Source organism: Meriones unguiculatus, chromosome 2 (genome assembly GCF_030254825.1).
Source record: "Meriones unguiculatus strain TT.TT164.6M chromosome 2, Bangor_MerUng_6.1, whole genome shotgun sequence".
NCBI classification, from domain to species: Eukaryota; Metazoa; Chordata; class Mammalia; order Rodentia; family Muridae; genus Meriones; species Meriones unguiculatus.
The window spans coordinates 146,251,001-146,269,993 of NC_083350.1; the positions used below are offsets into that span (position 1 = coordinate 146,251,001).

Consider the following 18,993-nt stretch of genomic DNA (forward strand, 5'->3'; position numbering starts at 1 on the left):
TGGCATAGAAACAGAATGGTGGATCAATGGAATCGAACAGAAGACCCAGAAATAAACCCACACACTTATGGACACCTGATTTTTGACAAAGATGCCAAAACCATACAATGGAAAAAAGATAGCATCTTCAACAAATGGTGCTGGTCCAACTGGATGTCTACATGTAGAAAAATGAAAATAGATCCATACTTATCACCCTGCACAAAACTGAAGTCCAAGTGGATCAAAGACCTCAACATAAAACCAGACACATTAAATCGGCTAGAAAAAAAAAGTAGGGAATACCCTAGAACCCATTGGTACAGGAGAAGACTTCCTGAACAGAACACCAACAGCACAGGCTCTAAGAGCAACAATCAATAACTGGGACCTCATGAAATTGAAAACCTTCTGCAAAGCAAAGGACACCGTCATCAAAACAAAGCGACTGCCTACAAATTGGGAAAGAATCATCACCAACCCTTTATCTGACAGAGGACTCATATCCAGTATATATAAAGAACTAAAGAAGCTGAAAAGCAGCAAACCAAGTAATCCACTTAAAAATGGGGAACAGAGGTAAACAGAGAATTCTCAATAGAGGAATATGGAATGGCAGAGAAGCACTTAAAGAAATGCTCAACCTCATTAGCCATTAGGGAAATGCAAATCAAAACAACCCTGAGATTTCACCTTACACCCATCAGAATGGCCAAGATCAAAAACTCAAGTGACAACACATGCTGGAGAGGTTGTGGAGAAAGGGGAACCCTTCTCCACTGCCGGTGGGAATGTAAACTTGTACAACCACTCTGGAAATCAATCTGGCACTTTCTCAGACAACTAGGAATAGCGCTTCCTCAAGATCCAGCCATTCCACTCCTAGGCATATACCCAAAGAGGCTCAACTACACAAAAAGGACATTTGCTCAACCATGTTTGTATCAGCTTTATTTGTAATAGCCAGAAGCTGGAAACAGCCCAGATGCCCCTCAACTGAAGAATGGATGCAGAAACTGTGGTACATCTATACAATGGAGTATTACTCAGCAATGAAAAATAAGGAAATCATGAAATTTGCAGGTAAATGGTAGGACCTGGAAAGGATCATCCTGAGTGAGTTGTCCCAGAAGCAAAAAGACACACACGGTATATACTCACTCATATAAACATACAACATAGAATAAACCCACTAAAATCTGTACATCTAAACAAACTAAGCAAAAGAGAGGACCCTAACTAAAATGTTCAATCCCCATCCTGAAAGGCAAAGAGGATGGACATCAGAAGAAAAAGAAAACAGGAAACAACCTAGGAACCTGCCACAGAGGGCCTCTGAAAGCCAGAAGAAGAAAACAGGAAACAACCTTGGAACCTGCCACAGAGGGCCTCTGCAAGCCTCTGCTGTGCAGACTGTGAAAGCAAATGCTGAGCCTGATGGCCAACTGACGGGCAGAGTGAATGGAATTTTATGTAAGAAGTGGGAAATAGTAAGAGCTGGAGAGGACAGAAACTCCACAAGGAGAGCAACAGAACAAGAAAACTTGAACACAGGAGTCTTCCCATAGACTCATACTCCAACCAAGGACTATTCTTGGAAATAACCTAGAACCCTGACAATGCAGCCACTTCTGATGAGAACTGATAGACTAAGATCAGAAAGAAGGAGAGGAGGACCTCCCCTATCAGTGGACTTGGGGAGGGGCATGCATGAAGAAAGGGGGGGGGTGGGACCGGGAGGGGAGGAGGGAGGAGCTTATGGGGGGATACAAAATGAATAAAGTGTAATTAATAAAAGTTAAATAAAAAATTAAAAAAAAATTGTTCTTACTTCATAACTATAATTTTGCTATTGTTGTAAATCATAATGTAAATACTTGATATGCAGGATATCTGATATGTGACCCCTATGAAAGGGTCATTCTACTCCCAAAGGGGTCACGGTCCACAGGTTGAGAGCTGCTGCTCTTGACTGGGTCAAGTTGACATAAAGCTAGATAGTATACTGAGACACTCTTTTTTTCTTCAGCTGGCTAAACTAGATTGCTTTCAGCCAAGGTAGCAAATGATGCAGGAAATGAAGTGACAAAAAAGAAAACACAGGAAACGTGTTTCAGGCCACAGCAGGTGTCTGATAGATTCAACTCCTGCAGTTCAGAACTTTCTAGTGAAAGTCTGGTCTTCATTTTGGGAAAAGGAAGCTAAGAGAAGTTAAGTCATTTGCCAGAGGTCAGAGGTCACATGATACAAGGGCAGTGCAATCTAGATTTAAAAGTCAGTCTGAATGAAAGAGTTCACGACTCCCAAGACCTGCAGCTGGGGCAGGTTGCACTTAGGGCCTTGTCACTTCGGCTCAGCACAGGGTCCTGAGTCACAGCAGAACCATGCCAGCTGGTGGTCAAGGGGCAGATGGGCCAATTTACAGTTTAGAGTCAGATGAAGAGGGCTGCCCACCGTCCCACAGTATTTAAACGGATGGCACTGGCACACCCCAGAGAGCTCTTCGGCGGCTGCTTTGCCTTGCTATTTAAGCTGGGAGTCAATTCAAAAGGTAAACACAGAAGAGGTGTCAGCTGAGAAAGCTGATGTCCATCTTGGCCAGCTCAGCTCCCATCCCTCCTCCTCCAGCCCGATGGCTAGGGTCTGCGGATGGCCTGGCTGCAGATGTTTTGTTCTTTCTTACACAAAGGCAGCACAAGACGTGGTCCTGCGCCAACTTAATTTTTTCTCCTATGACAAAGTGTTTTCCAGAATGTCCACACTCATTTATTTTCCTTCCCTTAAAAAGAGCAAAGCAAAACTCTTCAAGGCTGGAGAATGCTCTGTTATGTGGAGAAATTCTTGTCTTCTGTGGGAAGAAAATGTTCAGATCTTCCAAAGTTCCTTTTCCCTGGAGGTGCCACTCCTGGGTGGAAAGGCTTGCCGGCCCCATTGTTTGTAAATGGCAGCAACGTAGCTTCTAAGGTGCACATGTGCTCCTGAGACACAGGCTTGATGCTGAGATGACTGTTACCCACAAAAGCTTATTTTGCTCCAAATGTGGTCATTGCGTTCCTACTGTTACTGTTGTCTCTTTGGTCACTTCCCTTGAGGTGGCACCTGAGGTCCTTCACCCAAGAGGCTCTTGCAGAACTGATGCTTGTGTCTGAGCCTGTGAATTGTGCCTCGCTAAAAGCGGTGCGCCCATGTTCCTTTGGTGTTCAGGGAGGGGGCCCCTTGATCATTGTAGAAATGCCGACTTTTCAACATAAAGTGAACTGGACCTTTATCCTTTTGTAGACTGTAGACTGAAGTTTTGATGTTCGGCAGCTGGTGGATTTTCCTAGCACAGTCACCAGGGACTGTGTGTGGTGAAGCAGAAGCCCAACCATCATAGACAGGCACTTTTGGGGTGAGGGAAGACCTCTCTCTTCATACAGTCGGGAGCTATATGATTCTGTCTGTGATGTGGAACTGGTCAGGGAATATGAGTAAGACTTTGTGGCACATGGGGCTGGAGAGATGAATCAGCCCTTAAGAGCACTGGCGGCCCTTCCAGAGGACCCAGGTTCAATTCCCAGCACCTATGTGGTAGCTCATCCAGTTCTAGGGGATCTGACTTCCTCACACAAAAACAAAACATGTAAAACACCAATGCACGTAAAATAAAAATAAACAAAGCATTAAAAAAAAATGGTGTTTTGTACCAATTTGGTGCATGCCCGTAATCCCAGCAGGGAGGCAGAGGCAGGCGGATATCTGTGAGTTTGAGGCCAGCCTGGTCTACAAAGTGAGTCCAGGACAGCCAAGGCTACACAGAGAAACCCTGTCTTGTAAAAGCAAAAAAGAAAGAAAAATTGTGGCATACAAATCAAGGTGTAATCTTTCATAGAGGGTTCATTATCAGTTCCTTGGATTGTCTAAGTGCATGGTAAGGTAATATGTCATCAAGATAAACTGGGGTTAACATATCATCAAGATAAATTGTTGGGTCCCAGAATCACTTTTGCAAGTAAAGTAACTGTTTGCAACCAAACAGATTCTTGGCCTCTCAGACCATTTTCTTCTCATAGAGCAAGGACTTTTGCCACAGTGAGGCATACTCCCAGTGCTCAGAAGGCTGAGGCAGGAGGATTGCTACAAGTTTAAGGCCAGCCTAGACTACACAATGACCACCAGTCCAGTTTGGGTTAGAGTATGAGAATTTATCTTATGAACAAAATAAAACAAAACCACAAATTGAAGAAGAAGGAGGAGGAGAAGAAGAAATTGAGGAGCCAGGCTTGGTGGGGGCACGGCTTTAATCTCAGCACTTGGAAGGCAGAAGCAGTCTCTGTGAATTCAAGGCCAGCCTTGAACAAAGTGGGTTGCAGTACACAGGACTGTTACACAGAGAAACTCTGTCTCAAAAAAAAAAAAAAAAAAAAAAAAAGAAAGAAAAAACAAAGAAAGAAAGAAAAAGAAAAAGAAAGAAATAGAGAAAGTAAAAAAGAGAAAGAAATTGGTCTTTTAGATGTATGTCAACAGAAAACCCAACATTTTCCCCCAGATGATCACATTTAAGGCTATGTGTTTTGTGTGCTTGCTATGGCTGGATTTCCTACCTTGTGATTGGATGAAAAATGACTCCAGTGGGATGTATTATTCTGTCCTGTCTCTGAAGAGGAAACAACCTTATGCTCCAAGTGACAGGCAGAAGAGAGCAATGTGATTCTCTAACCTTTAAAATGATGAAAAGTCACTTGAGGATGCCCTAAAGAAAGGAAAGCTGTCAGAAAAGTCACATGAAAAGTAGGAACGTAGCATTTCAGGGGCTGAGGCCAGGATGGAAAATCACTCAGTATGGATTAAGACCTGTCCTACCGTGAGACTCATCATTCTGAGTCACTCTGTCCCCTGAGGAAGTAGAGACAGGTGGGAAAGCAGAACTTCACAGCTTAGCAACTCAGAGAACACTGGGGACTGGCTGGGTAGGTTCTGATCACTGATGGCTTTTGAATTCACTGGTCCGAGACACAGTTCACATGGAAAATGTCTGGGTTAAGCAGGATGAGAGCTATCTCCACTGCAGCAATTGGTCCTATTCTCAACTTAGTAACCAAGTGATTGACAAGATACAAACATTAGCATGTAAAATCTTTACAGTCATTCTTGCTCTCTCCATCCTTAGACGACAGCTCTTATTTGCAAATTACTTTTTATCCTGACAATTCTGAATCAATTCCAAGGCTTCATTTCTTAGCTCCCTTGCAGAGGGTATTTGACTAATATTCTACAGAATAGTTTCACATGCAACAATGTGAAAAGTTTTCTCTCAGGTATTAGAAGGTGCTGTAGTCATTTGTCATTCAAGGTTTGAACAAGGTATGCAATACAAAAGAGAAGACATTTCAGATGTAGGTTGTAGTGTGTCTTTATAGATGATAATCTCTCTCTTATTTGATATAAGCTTTATTTTATATTCCCACCAGCTCTGTGTGGCTTAAACTTCACAGAGATTTAACAATTTTATCTTCAGTTAAAAATATCTGAAACTGTCTCAGTAAAGCCATCCACCCATACCAGGACCCACGGCTCCACCTCACTCCATCCCACATGACCTTGCCAAGGAGTTCTGAAGCATACATTCACAGTCAGGGCTTTTTCTTAAGTACTGGTGATTTACCCTTGAATGACTGGTTTCCTTTTCAAGCAAAGACCAAGAGCTGTTTCTTGAAGTCTCCCTGAGAAACGGGTTGCATGAGAAATAGCCGCAGGCAGGAGAAACAGGGGCCTTGCCCACACTTGCCCTTCTTCTCCCATTAGGGCTCTGGGGTGTCAGTCTTGGTTCACAGCCTGCGTTTGTAAGATCATTCCTGGCCTGGGGGAAGGGCTGGGATCTGCAAAGGTAGAATGTGGCTTCTGTTCTCCCAGGAAGTATCTGGGAACTTGAAGGAAGATAATTCCCATAAGGCTTGATGCAGAAAATCTTTCAAAGCATGACGGGGACATTTTCCTCCCTCCTCAGGATCCTATGAAACTCCCTGGCCGTGGGCTTGGGGTGAACGCCTCAGAGTGATTCACTGAGAATAGCCTCAGAGGTCAGGGCTGATCTCTGAGAGTCGCCCCAGGAAAGCTCTGCTAGTCTCCGTTGATCCCCGACCTGTACCTACCCCACAGAGCCAGGTCATGCTTCTTCATGCTCGACCAAACAGATGGGAGTGCAGAACACCTGCTCTTTTCTTGCTAGGCTAAGCCAGCCTGGCAATTGGCAATTGAGAGTAAGTCTGATGTTAGTGACAGCATCAGCACCTGCTTCTTTTCTTTTATTTATATTTATTTATTATTTATTTTCATCTTTAATTTAAATCAGATGGCCATGAACCACTGTGTCTTCACCCACTTTAAGGCACCCTCTCTCCTTGCTTGGGAAATAACTGTTCCCTCATGTTCCTGCCCATCTTATGTCATCATTTATTCTGAACCTTCCTTTGAAAGATGATTGTGTGGGAAATAACACGTTGGAGATAAAGAAGCTCCTTCTATAACATTTCTCTTTCTTTAGGGCCCAGTTAGGGTAAATTATAGGACTGAGGCCTCCAGGTTCAGGGGCATGACCCTTCTAGCCTGCATCCTTCTTGCCTTCAAAGAACTGACTAATCCAAGTTCACCATGCCTGATGGGCTGTGAGCAGTAATGTCCCTTGTCTCCAAACCAGCCTTGGATCTTGGCATCTGAGGATGTAGCAGGATAGCACATCGTCTTCAGGTAGAGTATAAGTTCAGACCATTCACTTGTCTCAAGGTGCCTCACTTCACTTGAACAACAGTTAGCTTTTCCTACTTTGCCTTTTCCTAGCATTTATTTTGTTGTTGTTGTTCCTCATAGCACCGGATTCCCTCTCCAGTATTGTGTACTTCACCCTGAGCACTAGCTTCAGGAACTGAATAGGTGTTCTGTCCTCTCTTAGTTAAAGGACAGAGGCATGACCTCAGCTAACCTTGATGGAACTAACAAAGCAGCCAAGACAAGGAGACAATGGGTGCCCGTTCATGGGGCAGCGACTCCCTAAACAAATTCTTCCTGCCATTTCTGCACATCCCTTCTCTGAGTCTGTAGATAACTTGAACTTAGCTTGTGTCTAGACATAGTCTCCACATTTCCTATGAACTGTATTAGTTCTTATTAGCTCCCAAATACATTGCTTTTGGTCTAAGTTGGTTTTTGTTTCCTTCACCCAAAGAATTCTAACACAATCAGCCAGTGCCCCAACGTGTTCTAGGCTCACTTCCCATGGTCAGAATGTAGGTTTTGGTGTGGTGTGAATGGCCTCTTCCCCGTGGTTATCCTGCCTACAACCCAGAGATTAGAAAGAAGACAGAACTGAAGACAATAAAGCACTAGCTATTTGCAGACGTTGTGGGTCTTCTTTCCAGTGAGAAAGCTTCGTGAGAGCATTCATTCATGCACTGATACTTAATGAATGCTTCCTTTATGCTTAGAACTTCTGAAAAGATGATAGAGAATAGAACAGAAAATGTGTGTAATCTTGCTGATTCTGCTAGGCGTGCCTAAAAACACCATCTCACCAGCCAGGAAATCACACAGTTTCGGTTTGTTACTTTCTAGAATGATATCTAGTGGCTTTAAGCGTTCAGTCAGTATTTCTGGTCTGAAAAAATGAATCAACGTTCCAGGAAGAAGTGTTGGCATTGTAATTGTTGGCCACAAACTGAGTGTCCAGAATTAAGTTTAGAGTATCAGAATTCAGGAGGAGAGAAAATGAGTTCTCAGAAGAAAGTGAGGCGAATCTGACAGTTTTTACAGTTACTTCTTTGTCAATTTCTAGTGCCCCACAAGGTCACAAAAATCACTCTGTGAACTAAGAATTTTACTAGATAGTGAATATTATGACAGATAAACAGAAAAAGTCCTAAATGTCATAAATGCAAAAAAAAAAATAAATATATGAAAAAATGTAAAGAGTGTTCTCATACAGAGCAAACGGCAAGACCTTACAAGTCTTCCTTAACTGGTCTTCACCATCTCATCTTATCTTTTAAGGTATTTTTTGTTTTGTTTTCAGATTATCCACCCTGGTCCACTTTCCTTCTGTTCATTTTATTTCTAATATATGATTAGACCAAACTGTTTCCATTTTCAGTTTCAATTCAGATGTCTGTCAAAGGAGTTATGGCCTAGTGTTGGATACACATAGATTATTGACAAATAGAATTTATGGTGGACTTGTAGAGACAGGATTGGTTCACAGGAAGCTTTTGTCTTTAATCAGGAGGGGACCAAATGCCCACACTCACTCTTCCTATATCTGTGAAAGTGTTTGTCCTCTGGGCTTACAGGAAATGAGCCAACGGATCATTTTCCATACATTATCAGTGGCTTCTAAATTCATCTTTGAAAAGTCATGTGACGCCAACTTAATGGTTGCCAGCCAGTTCGAAGAGTTTGGGACCTGGTATCCGCTAAAAGCAATTAAGCAGCCAGGCACAGATAAATAAGTGATGAACAATTGCAGTACTACCTTGCCGTATTCGACATAAGCTGAACAGAACAGATGGGAAAGCAGGGTACAGAATATATCCTCCCTTGTGCTACGAGTTGGGTTCCTTTTGAGCATGGCTAAGCCAAGAATATGTTCTGACAGGTGGCCTAAAATAGCAGGATTTAAATGTGTCTCACAGCTCACAGCTGTTTCTGAATGAAAAGAAAACGCTACAGAAAGTAATTGAACACTTACTCCATGAGGATAATCCGAACACACTGGGATAAGGGAGGCTCGATTTCTATCTAATGGCAGAGTCCAGTGTCAGTGAGGAGAGTCTACTCCAGATAACTCTGAACAGGAACCAGTAAAGACACAATACACGACAGCCGTCCTAAAAAGACAGGTACTCTCGCTGGGAGAGCAGCACTAAGGTCCCTGAAGGCGGATATATAGCTGTGAAAGAGGAGGAAAGTGTTTTAGAAAGGGGAGGGGCAGGATGGGGCTTGCTGTATCTTGTCGTAGTTGTCAAGAGGAAACAAACGTGTTGGAAGAAGTAGCTGGAAAGGCAGGTAAGTCTGAGAAGGGCCCTGGGTTCCTTACCGTTGACATTGCCTTAGAAATGAAAGCCCCTGCAGCCCCCTTCATTAAGTTAAATGCCTAATCTTTTTCTGAAATGATCTTGGTAGAACTTTAATATGTCTACACACATTGGCATGATCCTTCAAAAGAGAAGACAAACCCATGTAGCAGCTAGTAGCCATAGAGTAACAAAAATATCTATTTTAGACCTACTGGCAGAGCATGGCAACAAAGTCTATTGTGTGTTTGAAGCTCAAGGGTCTGGTAGAATGAAGTGCACGGTGGAAACTCTGTTCAACCCAACCAGAAGGGTTATTTGATTGTCCGAACACAACTGAACAGGTCCTTTTGCGTTTCCTTGACTTTTCTGAGCATACACATCACCCAGATTGGATATTTTAAACTGATTCAGTGGAATGAACAACCTTGCCTATTCACAGGCATCAATATGACCCCTGGCGAGTGCATGGGGAGAGGTGACAGTCTCGGGTTTGGCTAGACACCCTTTGCAGCGCCCTTAGAACACACACATGGGAAGCGTGCAACTTTATGAGAAATAATGGCAATGGCAACATTTGATTGCCGTTTATGCATGTGCCTGTGCATGTGAGTGCTTATCTTACCGAAACATGGCGGTAGAGGGGGTATATATGCGTGTGCTTGTATGTGTTCATGTGTGTGCTGGTGCTCATGCGTGTGGGTGAATGTGCAGGTGGGTACCAGTCAGTGGAAAGCAGACACAACCTTGGGTGTCATTCCTCAGGTGTCCTGTGTTTTGAGACAGGGTTTCTCACTGTCTCAGAGCTCCTGAGAGAGGATGTGCTCGGTGGTGGGCCCCAGGAACCTGCTCAACTGACTCACCACAAGATCGGGCAGCCAAGTCACTAAAGCACCATCAGACATGGACAACTACATGGTTCCTTTAATACTGTCTCTCTTTTCACCAGACTATTACTCTCTTTAGACAGAGGAAGGATGACATTAGACAGGACAGGCTGCGGAGAAGCTTAAGCAGACACTGTGCCAATAATGGCGCACAGCACAGCTGCTTACACTGTAGGGGCTGTAGTGTGTGTACCGACAGTCTTAGCTGTCGGCACATTTGCCTCTTGGTTTTGGTTTGCGGTGCTGAGAACAGGAGCCAGAACATACGTCACACTCCCAGTAAACTGTAAACTCTTGTTTTTACAATGTTAAGGTGGCCTGAAGATGAGATGCCGAGGATCACTCAGCATTAAAAAGCCATGTAATGTTGTAAAGTTGCTTTCTACATATTTATCTTATACTCCTACACAGTAGGTCTTGGTCAGAGAAGCTTCTTTTTTTGCAGTGGGTAGCAGCCAAAGTAGACTGCTCAAAGTGCTAAAAATAAGAGGTGGTGAGTGCTCAGCCCTAAATGGAGACTCCTTACCATCCTCCTACCCTGTAGGAGGAAGCTACAGGAAGTGGGGGCAGAAAGGAGACACTGGCTGGAGGATGGGAAGGAGCACTGTGACTCTGTCTCCTGGACATAACGTGGGGGTCAGTCTCCTGAGCTCACAGCAGCTGTGGTGACCTACACAAGCCCTGCACAGGGTCAAGGCAGCTGACATTCTGGGAGCAATGCAAGAGATGCCCTCAAAGTCACACCCCTCACTGAGGAGTTATTGGCAGTGGGGAGTTGCCAGGGAGGGAGAATCATTCATTTTGATGCGGTGAACACTGGTGGGATTCCCATGCTTCAGGGGATGCCCTGCGGGGAATACTGCTGGATTTAGTAGGTTTTCAAAAGAAGACATGAAGTTGTAGGGGGCCACAGTGGGGAGTCATAGGAGGAGCTGGAGGGGTAGATATAATTATTTTCATTGTACCTGTAAAATTTTTGAGAATTCCATACAGGATCCCTGCCTGCTACACAGTGAATCTTAATCACCAGGATGAGGCAGACAGATTGCTAGCTTGTAGTTTGAGGCCAGTCTGGTCTACAGTGAACCATGCTGTCCTAGGATGCATAGCAAGAGTGCCTCAAACCCAAAACAATCCAAACCAAACAAAATACAAACAGAAGAACCAGGTACAATGCACTTGTGTCATGATTTCACCCATGGCAAGCCTAGAAAGGCTAAACTATTAAGAAATATAATTAGAGGTTGTTAGAAGTGGGGTTGAGGGGAGGAAAGTGACCGGGTGAAGGCAATGAGCCTTGGGAGGTTTAGAAAATATTCAGTGGAATTATGCTAGTGACCTTATCAGAGTTATCAAAGTGCCCTGAGTTTGCTGGGCATGGTGGCATATACTTAGAATCCCAGCATTTTGAGGCTGAGGCAGGGGGATCCAGGTCACTATTCTCTGCTGCAAAGTGACCTTAAAGCTAGTTTGGGATACATGAGCCCATCTTAAAAAAAATAAAAATAAAAATTCATTCAACTATACTTAAGAGTGAATACTGGTAGATCTTGCTTTAAAATACATTTAACAAGACTTGTACAGAAGAAAACTTCTGTATTTCTGTATGCTAACAGGAAAAATAAAATTTTAAAATGTCATTTATAACAATATCAACAACTAACAAAGGACTAGGGAGCCCTGCTAATCATTGTCCAAAGCTTTGTGCGAAAACTGTGACACATCACTCTGCGTAAAGATCTAAATAGTGAAGGAAATGAAAAGACTAAAATATAACAAAAGCTTGCCTGTGGAGTCAATATCTAAAACAAAACCAGATATTTTTTGATGTTCCATTTTATCTGTCCCCCCTTCTCTCTCTCTCTTTGTGGTGTGTGTGTGTGTGTGTTTATGGAAGTCATGACCACTGCATGAGCCATCCCTCCTTCTGCCATGTGGGTTCCAGAGATTGACCTCAGGTTTGGTGACAAGTAGCTATAGTCTTTGAACCATCCTGTGAGCCCTAAAACAAGAATTTTAACAACCAAAGCTTAAGCCTCCCTAAGGTTCTTATGGAAAGGCACACCAACAGACACTAAGGAAGAAGACATGAGGACTCTCAACAGCCTATGAAAACGTGAGGAGCCAGGGGTGGTGGCAACTCCCAACAAAGGATTGTGCTTAAAAGCTGTAGATTAAAACACAGTGAGGAAGTGGTCACTCTAATGGATAATGGCGCTTACGCACTGATTCAATGCAACTAAAATATTAGAGGAAAACAGGACAATGCCATCAGGACCCTGGAAACAAAACAAAACAAATGAGTTTTTTGTTAACATATACCACTTAGAGCAGACAGCATAATCTGAGAAGATACTTGTATAACTTTACATATATCACCCAAAGGACATACTGAGCATGTCAAAGGAGCCCATAAACCGAGACTCTCAAGGGGGATCATGGGTGAGTTCTCTCCAAGTTAAAATATCCTAATACATTTCTACATAATGCTTTATTTCACTAGTTACCTCGCAGGTACAAATTCCAATATCAATGCACAATTAATACACAACCAAGCAGGTGGGGGGTGGGTAGAAGAAAATTAAGCAGCTGTTGGAAAAGATGTAGAGTGACAGATTTCTGTACAGAGTTGATGGAGTAGAAATGGGTAAATCCACTTCGGAAGACTGGCACTAGGCAGTAAAATGCTGGTAGTCATAGGCCCTAAGTAACATCTGTCTTATTCAAAAGAAATGCAAACCCACGGCATATGCAAAAACCTAGTCAGTTGCCATATCTTAAGAGGTTCCAAACAAAAATGAGTATCCAGTGTAATGTGGATTTTAAAATATGGTACATTCAGTCTACAGTGGACTACTATAGCATTTAGAAAAGGACAAACAGGGCTGAGACCATGGCTTAGTAGCTAAAGCGCTTGCTGCTGAAGCGAGAGGACAGTGCAAATCTTCACAAGCCACATTAACGCTGTGTGGGTGTTGCTTCCAAGGCGGAGACAGGATTCCAGGGGCAAGCTGGCTAGCACCATTGCGCTCTGAGTTTAATTCAGAAGACCTCGCCTTGGAGAATAAAGTGAAGAGCAACAAGAACTCCGTGTCAACCTCGGGCCTCCACAGATACACAAGATCATACAGACACACATGTGAGCACAACTGCACAGACAAATACTTACAAACCCCAAAAACGTTAAAAAAAAAAAAAAAAGGAAATCTAAACATGGAACAAATTCCAAATTGTTTTGCTTTTTTTATTTATTCTTCTCTCATACAATAGGTCTCAACTGCAGCCTCTCTTCTCTCCACTCCTCCCAGCTCTGCATTCCCTCAGATCCACTGCTACTGTGTCCTTTCAGAAAAGAGCAGACAGGCCTCCCAGGGATCTCAACTGAGCATGGCAGAACATGATGCAGTAAGATTAGGCACACTCTCTCATATCAAGGCTGGACTAGTCCACATTTGGACTAGGCAACCCAACTGGAGGAAAAGGGTCCCAAGCGCAGGCAAAGAAGTCAAAGACACCTCACTCCCACTATTAAGAGGAATCCCATAAAACTCCCAAACAACCATAACATATATACATAGGACCTAGCACAGACCCATGCAGGCTTTTCAATCGTCAGTTTCTGTGAGCCCTTCTGCATAGTTGATTCAGTGGGCTGTGTTCTCCTGACCCCTCAGGTTCCCCTAATGTCTGGCTGTGGGTCTCTGTGTGGACTCTTCGCAATCCCAAATTGTCTTATTCTAATACTGGTTTTATTCATACTGTAATGCAGACACTGGCAGCCAGATGGTGCGTCTTCACATAACTTTAGTACATATGTGGCAAGATGATGAAAATTTCCCAGAAATGCAGCAATGTGACTCTGTCGTGTTTAAGCTGGCATCTTTCAATCTACTGACCTGTGTCTTCTGTCCACCAGCTGAACTCTCCTTGGCAAGGAAGTGTTCTTAAAATTCCATATCACTTATTTCTGCTCAAATACCTCCTACAGTAAAATTGCTTAGAATAAGTTTTTATTAACCTATCAAGTGTATAAAATTATGAGCAAGTGAATGATTGGGGAAATTGAGTTCTAGGGAACTTCATTATAGAGTCAAGAAGGAAAAACCACTGTTGGCCTTTTTAGAAACCTTCCTTGGGAGGAAGGTAATTTACATATAAGCATGGGAGGAAAGAACAGACATATACACTCAGGAGGAATAGAATATATACACACATGCATGGGGAAAACAGAACATACGCATACACATGGGAGGAACGGAATTTATACACGCATGCACGGGCAGAATGGAATAGTCACATATGCATGGGTTTGACATTCTGATCAGTGATGGGTTCTTCTGGAAAAACAGTGTCCAGGGAAGGCACTCAGGCTCACCAAAGAAGCAACACACAGCCTTTACTCAGAAAACAATCCATTCTTCCAGAGAATTAAAAAAAATATTCAGGATAAGACTGTTGTAAAACCAAGGGGCCCCTATGTACACAGCCAGCGAAGAGCTGACAGTGACACACAGCAGGTGTTCTGTCAGAGGAGAGGGAGTAAAAACAGAAAAGCCAACACCTATCAAGGCTTCGAGAGAGACAAAGGCTAAATCTTGGTCTCCTAGCTTCCTTTGGGAAGGGCTATATCTCATTCCCCCTCCCTCAGTGTTTTTTAAGAGTATAAACGTGTAACAAAGTTCTTACTGTAAGGATATCCTGCACGTGCTACTACTTAAGGGAGAAGAGCAAACCAAGGCATTTTCTGTAAAGCAAATAGATTTATTATGCACTTCATGTACATCAGGATGTTTTCGCGTAATATAATACAAGGAATAAAATAATACTTTACACTGTGAAATTCAATGTACATTTTAGGTTATTTACACACCCCACACAGAGAGAACAAAAGAAAGCATCTGTCTGCGACTACATTTATGGAAAGTGTTGATGGGGGGACATTAAGCAAAACGAACAGTCGCCTAGCCAAACAGCATGATGACCTGCTCCTGACTCTGAAGTAAGGGGCTATTTGCTTTGTTGAGGAATCGGGTAGGGGTGGGTGGGGGAGAACAGAACAAAAGGTATTCGCTGGACACCACAGGGCTCTGACTTCTGGTCTTCTTGGGCCCCAAACTTCCCTGATGTTTCCTTCAGATGTTTACTTTTCTGATGTTTCACCTGACCTTTGGGAAGGGGTGTGAAGAAACGCCACAAAAATGTTATACACACATGACAGCCTAAACAGTTGACTTACAAAATTTAGACATTTGAATTTAAAAAATAGCTTTTTTTTTTTTTTAATTTTTGGAACCGTTTCTTATCTTCGTAGTAGAGCAGAAGTCATTGTTTTTCCCAGTTGTGGTACTAACCCTCCCCTCCCCTATCCCAAAATGAACAAGCACAACGGGCTGGCTACAGCACCTTGGTCAGCCTGGTCTTCACCAGAAGCCATTTTTGTTCTACTCTAATCATAACTGATTATAAAAACAAAAACAAGAAACAAACAAAAAAATACCCCAAGGAGTATTTATGAGAATCTGATTTCTTCAACAGACTCTCCTCCTAGCAACTGTTTCCAGGTGTGTAAAGATGGAAACAAAAACAGGTGGAAAACACAAATCCCTAACGCACCAAGTTGTCTTTGCCCTTTGGTCACAAGGTGCAACTTTGTAAAAGCAATAAAATTAAATAAATATGATTTCAATAATTCAAGGTGAAGAGAAAAAAAATGGCAGCTTTCAGAGTCTCTTCCTTAAAAAAACATCCACCTAATAAGAAGTTCCTCTTCTATGGTCAATGTGTGTGAGAGACGGAGTGATGCTGGTTCTAGTAACAGGCTGTGACCCCACACTTCTCAACAGATTCAGAAACTTTTAAGGCTGCCTTCCAAGAGTCCTGTTCAATGTCATTAATCAACGTCCCATAGGGACAAGAATTCAATCCTTGAACCATTCACATTTGACTTGTCAGTATCAACCACGTCGTCATCTTTGCTGTCAGTGAATTCATCAGCTCTCCCTCATCCTGGTTATGACTGATGGATGACACACGGGAAATGAGCTTGGCCGACATGGGAAAGACGGAAAGCAAGGAAAGGCTTACACACAGACTCACGTGAGAAACACTCATCACAGAAATTACACATCTGCACTTCCATAAACAACACTACTGGCGCCCTTCGCGCACGATGACCATTACTGGCCTCTCATTAAACATTCCAAAGTTGTCAGTAGTAGCAATGGTTTTGTGCTCAATTTCCAAATTCTCTTTCCCCATTTCCCCTTAGCAACAGCACATGGAGTGTACAGAATCTCCTAGGCTGGGAAGATGGACGGGACTCACTCAAGGATCAAACCATCCTTGGCTTCTGAATCATCCTGCCAAACATTTGTGCAATCCGAGTTCCCTAGTGCAGACGCCTCCCTTAACCATGGCATCCAGCCACCCTCTGTGCAACTGTGCAAAGAAGAAAACAGGAAAGAGAATGTGGCCAGAGAAGTGCAAGCCCATCACGTCTAGCAAGTAACAGAAGATATGTGCTGTGACTAATGGTCAGCGGTGTCACTTGTGATGGACAGCACAGCGTACATTCAAGAACATCCATCCCACCAAGCCATTCAAATGTACCCAATTGGTTCTGACTGGGGCTAATTTGATCATGCAGTAATTGGCAAGTGGAAACAGCTCAGAGCACTGAGCATTCAATTACATTTCATTTAGCTGGAGGAGATGAAGGCAGCCGGTGAATGATTCAGGGATCAGAGCTTCATCCTTAGCTGGACCTGGAGCCTGTCTACACACGTGCCCCACAGGCACTAACAGCTCTGTCCCTGAGAAAGTCCAAGCTTCAGGAGCAGGAGCGGTGGTCTGTCTAGTTGCAGGTGGGATGACAGGCAGCTGGAAGATGGCTCAGAGCCCGTGTTGAAGTCACAGAGCTCTTCTGTCTGCAGTTGGAATGACTGGTGTTCGCCTGCTCTGTCACATTCAGCCTGACACAAACGGTACTTGGCTGGAAAACGGAGACTTAAACTACCCAGAGTGACTTGCTACACCACCAGAATTGAGTCACAAAGTCATTTTTTTCACCTCCATGTGGCATTAACACAGAAACTTGTTTTTGTCTAATGCTGAAGGTTAGCGGACAGAAAACACTTGCAAGAATTGCTTTATTGACTAACATCTATTAAATACACAAGAACCAGGCACACCAGACAATCGATGGGACCGAGTACACACCACAACGCAGAAAACAATAAATACAGAACACCGCCTTTGCGGAGACACCTGACCGTGGCACATGCACGTTTAGCAAATGGGAAAATACTCAAAACTGGGTTTGGTTGTATCGAGGAACTGCTGTTTACATCTGCATTTATTAGGTGTGGTGGAGACTGCTTCAGCACGGGTTAGGCTGAGACAGGCAGCCTTACTGGGTAGGCACATGACAGGAAGTCAGGAAACAGTACTGTGGGAGTCACAGTCTCGGCAGCACGTCCTCAGGCGTCTTGCTTCCATCTGGCAGCTGAATGGCCATTCTGACCTAATGCCTCCTGTTTCACACAAGCGGAAACTGGAAAAAATAAAATGAAAGGGAATTCATTTATTTCTACACTTTTCTTACAATGGCACAGTTTTACGATTTTATAAAAGAATATGTATAACCACTTAGTATTTATGCATTTAAGTACGTAAAGAATAATTTCAATATATACACATCAGAAATTCATTATTCTCCCAAATATTCACCTCGCATCACGTTTTTACTATTTGACAGGGATGTAATCCTTTGTTTTCACAGGAGGTAGTATTATGAGTTTGGGGGGGGGGGTTGTGTTGTACCACCAAAACCAAGTGTTTGGAGAAGTATTTTTCAGTGAGCTTGGGCTGGCCATCTATTCCTCCTTACAGATGGGTATTAATACTAAGGTATTAGCAGATGGATGTAATGCATCATCTATCAAATTCATAAACTGTATCACCAAAAACCATCCCCAGAAATCATGTGTTCAGCACAGTCATTGGACATCAGATATGAGGCTCAAGGAAATCTTCAGTTTATTTAGAACATGAGAAATGCCTCTGGGGGAGCACACAGAGTGTACAGAGGAGCCACTCACTTTTACCTAGACAGTGAGGCCTCCTTTGAGAGGATGATAAAACATTTTATTTAATATAAAATTCTAGTGATATGAACATAATATATGCTATCCGTATCTTGCCCCTAACTACATAAATAAGTAAATATGATAAACCCATACCTTTCATCATGGTCCACATCTGTTCATATTACATGCCAACACTACTAGATTTTTACAAGAGTTATCATAATGAAACTAGATTACTGATTTAAATCCATGATCTGTCTCTGGGTGAAACAATGAAATTAACATTTACCAAGTATCTATTAGGTACAACCTGGTGCTTCAAAACCAAACAATGAATACTTAGAAAACAGCCCTGTTTTTCATCAAAAATCTCCTGATAGGAGATGATAATACAGGAAAAAAAATCTTAATCTAGGATTAATTCATGATATGTTCATCTGTTCATCCAGTTATCCAATACATTTTTACTGACAGACTGCCATGGGTTCCAATAGTATTCCAAGGACAAGAATCCAGCATCAAATACAAACACACCCCTTCGGTCTAACATTGAGGAGGAAAAGGGAGGGGAGATAAAGAGTAAACAGATTAAGTATGTATTGTGTATGTGTGTCTCCTGTTTATCAACTGTTACCCAGTGTCTGTCTCTATTACGTATTATCTTCTCATCAACCACGTGCCTATGTATCTATTACAGACCTATCAATTCTCTATGTTTATTACCCATGTTACCCATCTGTGTACGAGTGTATCTATCAATTATCTACTGGCTATTGACTATGAGCTATCCTACCTCCAATTTATGCATCCGTATATGGACCCATCAGTCCTGTATTACATAAATGCTTTGGATAGGTACTAGAGTCTGGAGAACTCACGCTGAACAGACTGGCTGGGATGAGACCCCCGAGGACACACCGAGGGAGGGTGCCTGAGGGGCCTTGAGAGCACCAGGGAAAGGGTGTTTTAAGGAAGAAGAAGGACATTCCCGTTCCTTTT

General features: G+C 42.9%; 1 protein-coding gene across 1 annotated transcript in view; it reads right to left on the reverse strand.

The window, feature by feature from the left end:
- Positions 1-14,647: 14,647 nt before the first annotated feature.
- Positions 14,648-18,993, reverse strand: part of Ankrd50 (ankyrin repeat domain containing 50) — a 36,409-nt gene continuing 32,063 nt past the window's right edge. The window contains 1 exon segment of the mRNA XM_060378253.1: positions 14,648-17,459. The gene's annotated coding sequence lies outside the window, so the exon portion shown is untranslated.